Raw genomic sequence first — 11,579 nt, 5'->3', positions numbered from 1 at the left:
AGGGAGATTAAGTTCTTCCTTTACTTTCTTTGTGCTTTTGCCTTGGTTCCGTCCCTTCTCTCTTCCATGTCATTGTCCTCATTCATTACTTCCATTCTTCTCAATTTTCTTGCCGCAATTTAATTTCCCTCTATTTTCATTGTGTCTGATTGCATGTCGAACAAGTTCATGGGTTATCTTTCTCTAAGCATGAAGGATAAATTTGGCTCGAAATCAGCTGCATAGTTAACCATAGCAACAATGGGTGTAGGACTAATCTCACTAGGGATCTTATTATAGAGCTTATTAAATCTCTTTGTAAATTTCTCTACATTGTCAAACAGCTTTTTTTTCACCACAGAGAATTATGTGAGGTAGTATTGAAAGTCCTTTTTCTCATCCCACTGGGCATGGAATGTCCTTTCTAAGTCATCATAAGAGTGCAAAGAGTTAGCGAGAAGAGTACAAAACCACTTTTGTGTGTCCCCTTCAACAATTTGTACGAATAACCTCATGAAGACATCCTCGTCTTCTACCATGAAGTTGTCGGTGAAGTCTTGGAATGCACTAATATGTTCCTCAGTAGTCCCTTTATTTTCACCAATAAACCTGGGTAGCAACTTCAAGTACTTCTCAGGCATGTCATGTAGCACCCAAGGCAAAGCCAATGGAGCATATCGTGCTGCAACCCAAGCTAATGGTTGGTTGGGTTGATTATGTTGATTACGTGGTTAACCTTATTCGACCATGATGTATTGTAAAATCATGTCCCTAGTCACAGATGATATCAGAGTTTTTATTTTCTTAGTAGTTTGTGGAGTCGCCTTTTCATATTTATGTTTGGTAATGAGTGTTATGTAGAGTTCTTCTCGAAGATGTATGAAAAGAGACCACTTTAGACTGTGGATGAAAAACAGCCTCAACAGTGAAAAAATGATTGTAAAACAGTGTGGATCTGCAACAAATGATAGAAACAAACCTGCCCCAAAGTCCTGATCTATGCAACAGAAATAGTTAAATAGCAAAATGTAATAGTAAATTAAGCACAAATAACTGCAATAATCCAATGGAAACCATATATAAAGAATATGTTTTATTAGATGAAAATTGTGAAGGGAACAAATAATGTTACCAGTCCCCCTCTGTGGGATGGTTTATTGGCTATCCTCAATGTCTTCAACTTTGTAGAGTCTCTCTCTCCTCTACAATGTGTAAACCTAGTAAACAGAATGTTTGAGCTCAATGGGAAGTCAAAAGAAAAAGGCAAATGGTGAGAGACAGTGATAATAATCAGAGCAACAACAATGAGTGCAACAATGAAAATGATCAAAAGTGAAGAATGGATGTAAACCCTCCAATTTATAAAAAAATATTAGGTTATTCTCGAATAATGGAAAATATTAGGTTATTCTAGAATTAACCATTTGGAATATTTTATTATATTTGGTTGGAGGGAAAAAGTATTTAAATTGGTTAAATACTTTTATTTAGAAATAATAAATAAATAAATGATTTATTTATCATCTCAAGGAATGTGGTTAAGAAATAATAAACAAATAATGATTTGTTTAAGTATTCTTAGAGAATTTAGTCAAACTTGACAAGGAATAATAACTAAATAATGATTAATTAATTATTCCTAGAGAAAAATAAGAAAAAAAAGAAAAATATGATTTATCTAATTATTTCTCATGATTGGGTCAAATATGACAAGGAATATTAGTTAAACAATGGTTTAATTAATTATTCATAGAAGATAATTACATAAATAATGATTTATTTAATTATTTTTCATGGATTTAACCATAAATAACTTAACAAATGTGGTTTATTAAGTAATTTCTCATATTGAAAGCAATTTTACTATGGTAAAATTGGCCCTACATGGTGTACTTCGATCCATCTAGTAGGTAATGGCTAGATGATCAATTTTTGGTGATAACAGATTGACCCCCAACGTATGATTGTTAGGAGCAAAACGTATGACCGAAGTACATTGTAAGGACACAATCATTAAACACCGAAGGGGAGTCAGAGAGAGAGAGAGAGACCAATGGAGCTGAATTGAAAGAGGATAGTGATTGAGGGGGCGAGACCAACTAACTGATGTAAGTCTCCTTTTATGTTGTGGTACCTGATCTTAGTGAGGCAGGGGAGGCATACCTATACCCGCCAAGATAACTCAGTACAAAAAATAATAATGCACCCAGAAAAATGAAACTGAGCACTAAAGTACATGTTGAATGGTACATGACATGCTAGCATAAATGAGCCAAAAAATAATATAAGACATCCCATATACATAATGCGCCTGGAAAAACATGAGTTGGGATTGAATACAATAGCATCTGAGTACATGAGACATGATGGTCCTTCCCTCAAAAAAATGGGTGGGAGGGAAGGTATAACAACCAAAGAAGCCCTGCTGAATAGGAAAGGGCTCTGCAAAACTTAATGGATCATCCGAAGGAGACATGCATGCTATGAGCGTTGCAAGTGGCATGAACCGAACCCATCAAATCTGCGGAACTAATATGAGGTCATCTGGGCATGTGGGGGGATACCTGAAGGGCCACCCCCTCATGAGGCCTGAAACATCTCACACACCCAGGAATCATTGGTACAATTTTCTGCAGCACTGGACCATCAAGTGTAGGAATCACGAGCATGAAACAACCAAGTCGAAGGGCAATGATGATTCCATTTGATTGATAAGAGGCACCGAACAAGAGTGGAAGCTGGAACCAAGATACACTGCCCTCTAGGTCGTTCTTCTGGAATAGATGTGTTGACGTTGAAAGAATAGAGCCTGCCATAGGTGAGGCAATGAGGATCCTCAACTAAGGCACGAGGGAAAATAGTAATGTGATTGATGGACTGATACAAGGGAAAATGAGGAAAATGGGACTGAGGGACAAACATAGGCCTTCTCTTTTAAAAGGTGGCAAAACCTATCAAACTCAGGTGTCAAACCAACAGTGAGGACAGCCATCTCTGGCTGTTATCCGCGAATGTCGGTTTGACTCATCACCGTTAACATAGGCCTTCTCTTGTCAAAGCATAAAGTGCATGGTTGACCTAGTAGTCACTGACTCGACTCCGGACGGGATGGTGGACAGTATGATTGAAGGCCAAAATGGGAAACACGGGATGAATGGTATGAAAATATGGATGGAACACTATGACATGATACAATGGGATGTGAAACAAACTCCATGAATGCAAAGGTGACTCATCGCAGATGCTTTGAACAAGGGTGACTCGATGATGCTACCACACAGAATAGGCCTGGTGGGGACCATGAAAACATGAGAAAATGATGGTTGCTCATGACGAAGGCAATGAGGATCCTCAACTAAGGCACGAGGGAAAATAGTAATGTGATTGATGGACTGATACCAGGGAAAATGAGGAAAATGGGACTGAGGGACAAACATACGCCTTCTCTTGTCAAAGCATAAAGTGCATGGTTGACCTAGCAGTCACTGACTCGACTCCGGATGGGATGGTGGACAGTATGATTGAAGGCCAAAATGGGAAACATGGGATGAATGGTATGAAAATATGGATGGAACACTGTGACATGATACAATGGGATGTGAAACAAACTCCATGAATGCAAAGGTGACTCATTGCAGATGCTTTGAACAAGGGTGACTCGATGATGCTACCACACAGAATAGGCCTAGTGGGGACCATGAAAACATGAGAAAATGATCGTTGCTCATGACGAAAATCGACACGTGAGACAACAAGTGCCAAGGGAAGGTGGTCCCAAAAGTACATGTGTCGCATATGAAGAAATTCGATTTTGAGAGGCGATGAAGTGACCCTTCTTGGAAAAATGGCTTCCGGGTGAAGTGTCAAATCATCAAAAACAAAGAGAGACCCATTATAGTGCTCGATAAGAGATTTCCAATGGTATTGACGATGGAACTGGTGACATAAAAACTGTCGGTTTTTCTAGAAAAGGTCTCTTTCCCTCCTATTTAATTCATTTACTAAGTGAGCTATGGTGAATTTGGAGAGGAGGAGAAGGCCCTAAATCTTGTGGAGATCGTAGCGGACAAACCAACCATTGGAATCAGGATTTGTGACTTTCAGGTAGGTGGCCTTACTCATCACTTCCATTTCAGTGGTTTACTTGTTGATTTTTGTGCCCCACAACTCCCTAGGAGACCCCTATTGCTCCTCACGGTCAGCTCGCCCTTTTTTGGGCCTGAATTGTGATCTGGCTCGCAAGAATTGGTAAAAAACCTGCAAGCTCGCCCTTTTCTGGCTGAAAACTATGAGCTGCACCTGAGAGGGAGGGTGATATGATGGCCTGGTGGGGGCTGAATAGTAAAGACAAGTGTTTTCATCTCTAAAATGACAATCCATGTGGTGTTTTGCAGGTATGGCAGAGTTGAAAATCAATTGGCATGAATGAGATTTGGACACCCTTCGATCCGAGATTCATGGGGATCAGGTGGTTCGAGGGGCGCTAGCTCGCTACAAGGTTCTCAAGTTGTTAGAGAACCCATTGATGAGGGCAGGTGAGCCCTTGTTGTCGAGGATCATGAGCTATTGGGACCCCGACTAGGAGGTCTTTATGGTGCACGGGCACAGGATTGAGTTCACTTTCCAGGACATTTATTTCTTGACCAGACTCCCCCATGGACGTGATGGGGGGTATTCATCTAGTGTTGCCTCATGGGAGTAACATTGTAGAGTTCGTGGATCGCCATTGTCCACGGGGTGTTCGTGTGAAGGGCATGACCATCCCGATCAGTGATCTAGATAGGCTAGAGACACGGGTTGTTGCCGTAGCAGTGCTATGGATTCTGGGCAGCCAGGTGTTCCACCACATCACTAGTGGGCAGATGATGCTTGTTTAGAGTATGTTGGCAAAGACCTACTAAGGGTGGGCCCAAATGATGCTGTCGTCAGTGAAACGAAAACTGAGTCTATGCAGGAGACAGGTCAACCATGACTGTGCATTTGGTATATTGCTATGTGCTTTATTCTTTGAGAAGATACCCACCATCTGCCCTCATGTACAGATCCGGGATGGGGGCCCACAGGAGCCCAAGATGCGTCGTTGGGGGCAACTACTACGGAGAGGGGGAGGAGGGGGGTCGAGAGTGTGTTCTAACCCGAATTTTTTGCACACTGGGATCAGATGCCTTTATACATAAATGATTATCCTTATAGTGGGATGAACTACCAAGGTGATCCTGACTTACCACTTCCACTCGGACGAGCATGGGGACCAGACGGTAAGTGTTAAGTTGCTATTTTTATGGTGCATTTCATATTTTTATCATATGTATGTGGTACTGAGTTTAAAATATGTGGTATGCAGATATAGCACCGGTGAAACCGGCAGGATACACAAGCCAAGCTACAGCGCCTTGGGCTATAGATCAGAGAACATCATCGTCACGCTAGGGTCCAAACAACAGTGCTCTACTTGCTGACATACGTCGTAGATGTGATGTGCTCCTGGTCGGAGTTTCTGAGCATGGATGGCATGAGCTAGAAGATCAGTACGTAGATGAGTGTAAAGGTCTTCCCTCAGAGTGGCAAGGGATCATGCAGTGCATGGCGATGGTCGGTCAAGCAGTACGTGATCTACGGGCAGGTGGAGCAGAGCCTTTGGTGTAGGATCCGCCAGACAGTGACTAGGGATGGGGACATGCGGGTCCCTTGTTTTGACTTTTGTAACATACTATGGGCATGTCGGATGTATTTAGAGCTATGGGCTCCAAACACTTATATGTTTTATGTGATACATAATGTGATTATGCATCTTGACGATGATGGTTCGCCATGTATTTTGTTTATGGTTGTCTTCTGTGGTATACATGTGATAAATTCCAATCTAGAATGTTATTTGCAATGGTATCTACATAGTTATTTTGGGCTTTAGGAACATGATTGAAAGTAATGGTTTCAAATTCACATACCAACAGCTTAACTCGTAGATATTTTCTAAATAGGACTTGGTTATGCACATGATACACACCATTCAATTGCATGACAAGTAGCAAGGAATCTAAACGAACATGAAGATGAAGGATGCGATGAGCAAGGGCATCGACTAACAAACCTATCACTGCATCATATTCGGCCTGGTTATTGGTGGTAGATCCAATGCACGCGTCATTAACATGGACTAATGTATGCAAGGGGGTGAAAATGGCCCATGTTGCCGAGGCTAAATTCTTGGAGAAGTGACTCACACCATCGGCATAACCGATATACATTGTGGATGATGGATCCATCTGAAAGGTGCAAAAGACAACAAATGAGATGATGCAACCTACCTAAATGCATGACAGAAATAAATACACACAAATCAATGGGATATGATATGGGCAATTTCTTGATGTAGAGTGCATTGTGAGGATTAGGAAGAAGTTGGCCTTCGAAATCCTCTAAGAGATATGCCCCCTTACCCAAGTCCTTACGAATGATGTAAGGTCCTAGCCATAATGATGAGTGAGACAACGACGAAGGATACAATCAACACTATGGTGATAAAGGTCATCGTCGATGAGAAGATAGTGAGGGGCCTCGTATCGGATACGTCGTTGATCATCATGAGTAAGATGGGGGGGGGGAACTTCTGGGTTCACAAATATGGAAGGAAGTATGCACAATGGTGCATATCATCCCAAGGGTAATCAAGGGTAGACATGGCTTCCATGATGTCCTCATCGGAATGGAATATGGGAGGAGTGGAGGAAAAGAGACTACATGACGTGGCGGAACTACCTGGTGCATCATCGCGAGAAAGAAGGTTCACATACACATCATCTGAAATGGTAGACGACGAGCTAGTAGATGGAAGGTTTACTGATGTTGAGACTCGGGTTTCCGATGAGGGAGGTTCAACAGAAGCGCGCGCAAGAACATCAGAGAGATTTTCCTACGAAGATCTCAAGGATGATGATAGGTAAACGATATGGACCATGGAGTCCGTCATCTCGACATCGGGGGGAGGGATCACGATGGTGGGACCAGAGTCTCCCTGTTCTGGTGTACTAGTGGTACCAGAATCCATAGGTAGAGGAGTAGATGATCCACTACGAGTGGCCTCGAATTCACGAAGCACATGAAGGCAGTCGCGAAATTCGTCGAGACAAGGGCAACAATGGGAATAGTGGCCATAATGATCGCACAAAGAACAAGGGTGATTTGTGCACAATGATTTAAGTTTCTTGGTTGAATCAGGTAAGGTAACTTGGACCTCAGGTATGTTAGACTCAGGAAACGTATCATTGAACAATGGCTTGAGACGAGGAAGCTCAGGACAGTTATTGGTGGCATGCCCAACAACATTACACAAAGCGCATGAAGGTGTCGAATTTGGAGCCTTGGGAGCTGGAGGTGCTTAGGGAGCCTTGTCCTTAGGTTCCTTCTTCTTGGTTTTCCCCCCTTCCTGAATGCTTTCGCAACAGGAGTGGGTTCCTATTGAGGTTGCGGTGGAACTGGAGCAGCAACAAGGGTCATAGGGACCAGTTGAATCGGGGTCAAAGCATGATATGGTATGAGTTGACCAGGCGGAGTGCTTGTTGGGGGATCAATGTACCAAACTGGGATCCCAAAAGTCATATTAGAGAGACTCAACGAAGCAATGATAGGGACAAAAAATATTCCAGGGGGAAGAAACAAGAAAGGTATTTGTCCTGTAGGATAATGTCCCAGCGAAATGGTTCCTGGATGGTTAAGACCTGGAGGAAGAGTTCCTGGTGGGAACAAAGGAGAGGTACCCACAAAAGGAGGAGGTTCTGGAGGGGTGGATCCAGATGGCTCGGCTGAAGTTGCAACAACAAGGTGTTGTGGAGCTAACTATTGACCAGAGGGACCAGACTCTTTTAAGAACCCTGTGACGCTTGTAACATGCAAACACTCGATGAGTTGGGCTTAGAGATGGGAGGGGGAGGAACAGGGAAAGCACCCAATAAGGTGGAATCTTTGAAGACTTCGGGTGAAACACCAGTGAGAGGGGTGGCAGACCACTTGCCAGACATCGAGGAGATAATGGACTCAGGGGAGGTCAAGGATGACAGCTCGTAGTATGTCAACTGATCAATAGTGACGACCTTCCCTTCATGGGGGAAACACATCTTGCGAAAAACCGCAGACGTGATGGCTGACATGGCATAAGTGTAACTACGACCCAATAAAATGTTATAATCTAGAGGGGCATTGATAACCTCAATGTTTACAGAAACAGTCTTGCTCGCAAGAGTCACTAGACAATTGCGATACATGCCGAGAGGCTGGGATGGGTGACCATCGCAAGCATGCAAAGTAATGGTAGATGGGGACAGTTCAGGTGACTTGAGTTTCTTCCAAATGGCAGCGGACATCACATAGGTGGATGCACCTTTGTCAATAATACATCTCGAGATGATGGCATTACAGACTCGGACTGGTATCTGGAAAGCAACGGATGATGGCAATGAAGGATGTTCTAACGGATCAACAGGAAAGACAATTAAACAATCGTCTAAAGGATCTACTGCACCCAAAGCAGTTAGTAGAGATTTCTTTTGAGAAGGGCATGATTGGAGGACCTCCATCGTCGACATGGTGGTAGGTGATTGCGCCAAGTCGTCTACTATATTGTACGTGTTGGCAACTCGGTTAGAAGCTACATTACGACACAATGGCCCTTTAGGGATCTGTTGGCTAGATAAATTGATCTTGCGGACAAGGCCGATCTCCCTAGTATCAGAAGATAGTCTAGCAACAAACAAACAAACAAACCTATCTTTCTCTAGACATATGTGATTTATAAATAAATACTACAAAGGTGTTAAGATCCTACCTTAGATCCAATGCTTGTTCGTTGTAGTCATCCTTCAATCGTTCAAAAGAGTTACCTTTAAGGACCTGCAATCACAAACAAGCAAACATTAAATATCACCTGCATAGCAAATATCATAAATCATGTCTATTATGGTGATCAAGGAATCCATAAAATAAACCATGAATCAACAGCTTATTGAGAAAAACGAATTTATTTATATTAACTTTGAAGTAGAAGAACCTTACAACCTTTTCAGCCTTGATGTTGAACAAGCTCTTCCTGGGGTCCGAAACAGGAATTTCCTTTACTTTAACAATACTTGCACTCTTCCAAATGAGATCTTAGAGGTATGTAATCTCTCCTCATAAAAAGTCAACTAAATAAGACTAAGTTCCAGCAGCATTTCACCTCAAAAATATTCAGCTTCTAACCTCTCAAGTAACCAGCCCAATGCTTCATTTTATAGTGCAAAGGAGGAGGTTACAGGTTCATCTATGAAGGGATAGAATCCTCCTTCAAAGGGATAAGCTCCTCACATCAAGGGGTTAGCTCCTTAAGGTATGGAGTGCATGAACCTTAAGAGAGCGAACATGCCACCTCAAGATTCCTTCCAGAAGGTTCTAGAAATGACTGAAAGTGAGTTTTTCAGAATGTTCTCGCGCCTTTTTAACTTTTACAGGGGTCCGCACCCATAACACACAGACAATGCGGTCAGGTGCGCAGGAGACTTGACCATTAGGTGCGGGATCGTAGGTAAGACAAAGAGAAAGTTCGGAACCAGAGTTTTAAAGACTTTTGAGGGCTTTTCTCTTACTTTCAAGACTTGATATGAGGAACTGATGCTTTAGACCTGCAGAGGAGGCAAGTATGAGTGGTAATGAAATCACACAGACGGCAGAATGTCAAGGTGACAATTTTTAGTGCAACAGGATCTTGGAAATTGACTCAACATTGGGCTGAGGGATCGGTAAAGGACCATTTGATGTTGTAAGAGACTCAAGAGATTCTTTGGTTTTGGGCTCGGTTGCGGACAAAGTCGATGGCTTGTCATATTGACGTGACCAATCAAAGGTACTAACCCCGTCAGAATTCATCATGAGAATCTAGTAGTCACCAGGACCATAAGGTTGGGGAGGATGGGTTGCTTGACCTTGTTGAGGTTGAGCAGCAACAAATCCTTGCTGAGGTAAAGGATTCGTAAGCACGTTAAGTTGAGATGGCATGGGATTCTGAGGCGGTTGCTGCATGGGTGGTTGACCTCTAAAAGCTGCTTGGGCTTCCCACATTTGGTGCATCTGAGGTAAGAGGGGACACTCATGAGTATAATGGCCATTTACACCACAACATGCACAAGGCTTGTTCATACAAACAACCTTGTTCTCCTTGGGTTGATTGCCTTGTTGTTGGTTGTTAGTGTTAGGTTAGTTTCCTTGGGGTTAATTAGGTTGATTACCCTTGTTACCTTTCCCCTTATTCATTTTCTTCGAATTTTGGGGATTGGTCGCACTCTATTGTGCATACACTTGACCCTAAGGGGGCAATGGCTACTGGAGCTGAGGATGCATGGTAGGCTATGGCGCTAATGCCTGAGGGGATGGAGCGCTCTGCAGTGCATAGGTGTAATATGGTGAAGGGAAAACGGTCTGGTAAATAGGTTGAGCACTAGCTGGCCCTGACATCTACTGATGTGGTTGGGTGAATGCATAATATGTGCTTTGTCCTGAATACATGATGCTGGCAAGAGGGGGATAAGTATTGGAGGAGTTGGTGCCCCCCTGTGGATAGCCATAACTCTACTGAGTATACGACGAAGGATGTGAAATAGCTCCAATGATACCATCGGTAGCGTGAGATGCCCCCAGTGCATTGGCACCACCAGGATGAGGGAGGTCTGGTATAACGGTATAGACATAACTGGATTGAGCATAAATCAAGTCATATCTCAGAGCGGTCTGGAGAGCCTCTTCCTCTGTCTTAGGAAAGTGATATGCAACACCTTTGGCAATGGACCCTAAAAAAGTCCTAAGAAACCAATTGAGGTAGACACGGTCTTCGAAGGAAGGAGAACAACACATGCTCCTCCTTCTACGCCATTCCTGGACATGGTCGGAAATATGGGTGGCAGAGGACTGACGAAATGTGGTCAAGAGCTCCGTACCGGTGTCGTATCAAAGAGGTAACTAAAAATATGAAAGGAATGCTTTAGCAAGCGTCGCAAAAGTGGAATGAGAAGCGGAGGGCTGGTCAATGTACCACTTCGCAACATCTCCAGTGAGCGTGCGTTGGAACAACCAAAGACGAATGGAGTCATTGGTGATGGAATTAGATGAACACCACATATGAAAGGAGCAGACATGATTAGTGGGGTCCTCTCCAAAATTACCCTCAAACTTGGGAATCTCTGAGGGAAGCCTAGTCGACATAGCTGGCTAACCAACATCGTGGTGTATGGGGTCGTTAATCAACTAGCTAAAATCTGGGAGACTTAACCCAGCCATGAAGGGTAGTAAAGGAGATGTCGGGATGGTTCTTGTTTCCTGTAAAGGTTCCGCTAGATGTGACTACCGGGATAGAACCAGAGCCACCACCAGGTTTGTTTCCTGCACCTGCAGTGGGTCCTGACATGATGACGGTATGCAGTGAAGGAGGCTCGAAATCGGATGAGGAATCATATGAACCAAAAGAAGAATTGGTATGGGGACTTGGGGGATGAATAAATCGAACCCTGTGGGGAGGAGTAATATGTCCAAGAAGAAACTGGGGATGAAGACCTAAGAGTATCCACGACAAACACCTT

This window comes from Pinus tabuliformis, chromosome 6 (genome assembly GCF_031772625.1).
Source record: "Pinus tabuliformis cultivar Carrire ecotype Pingquan chromosome 6, CPIR1, whole genome shotgun sequence".
NCBI lineage: Eukaryota > Viridiplantae > Streptophyta > Pinopsida > Pinales > Pinaceae > Pinus > Pinus tabuliformis.
This window is presented reverse-complemented; position numbering follows the sequence as displayed.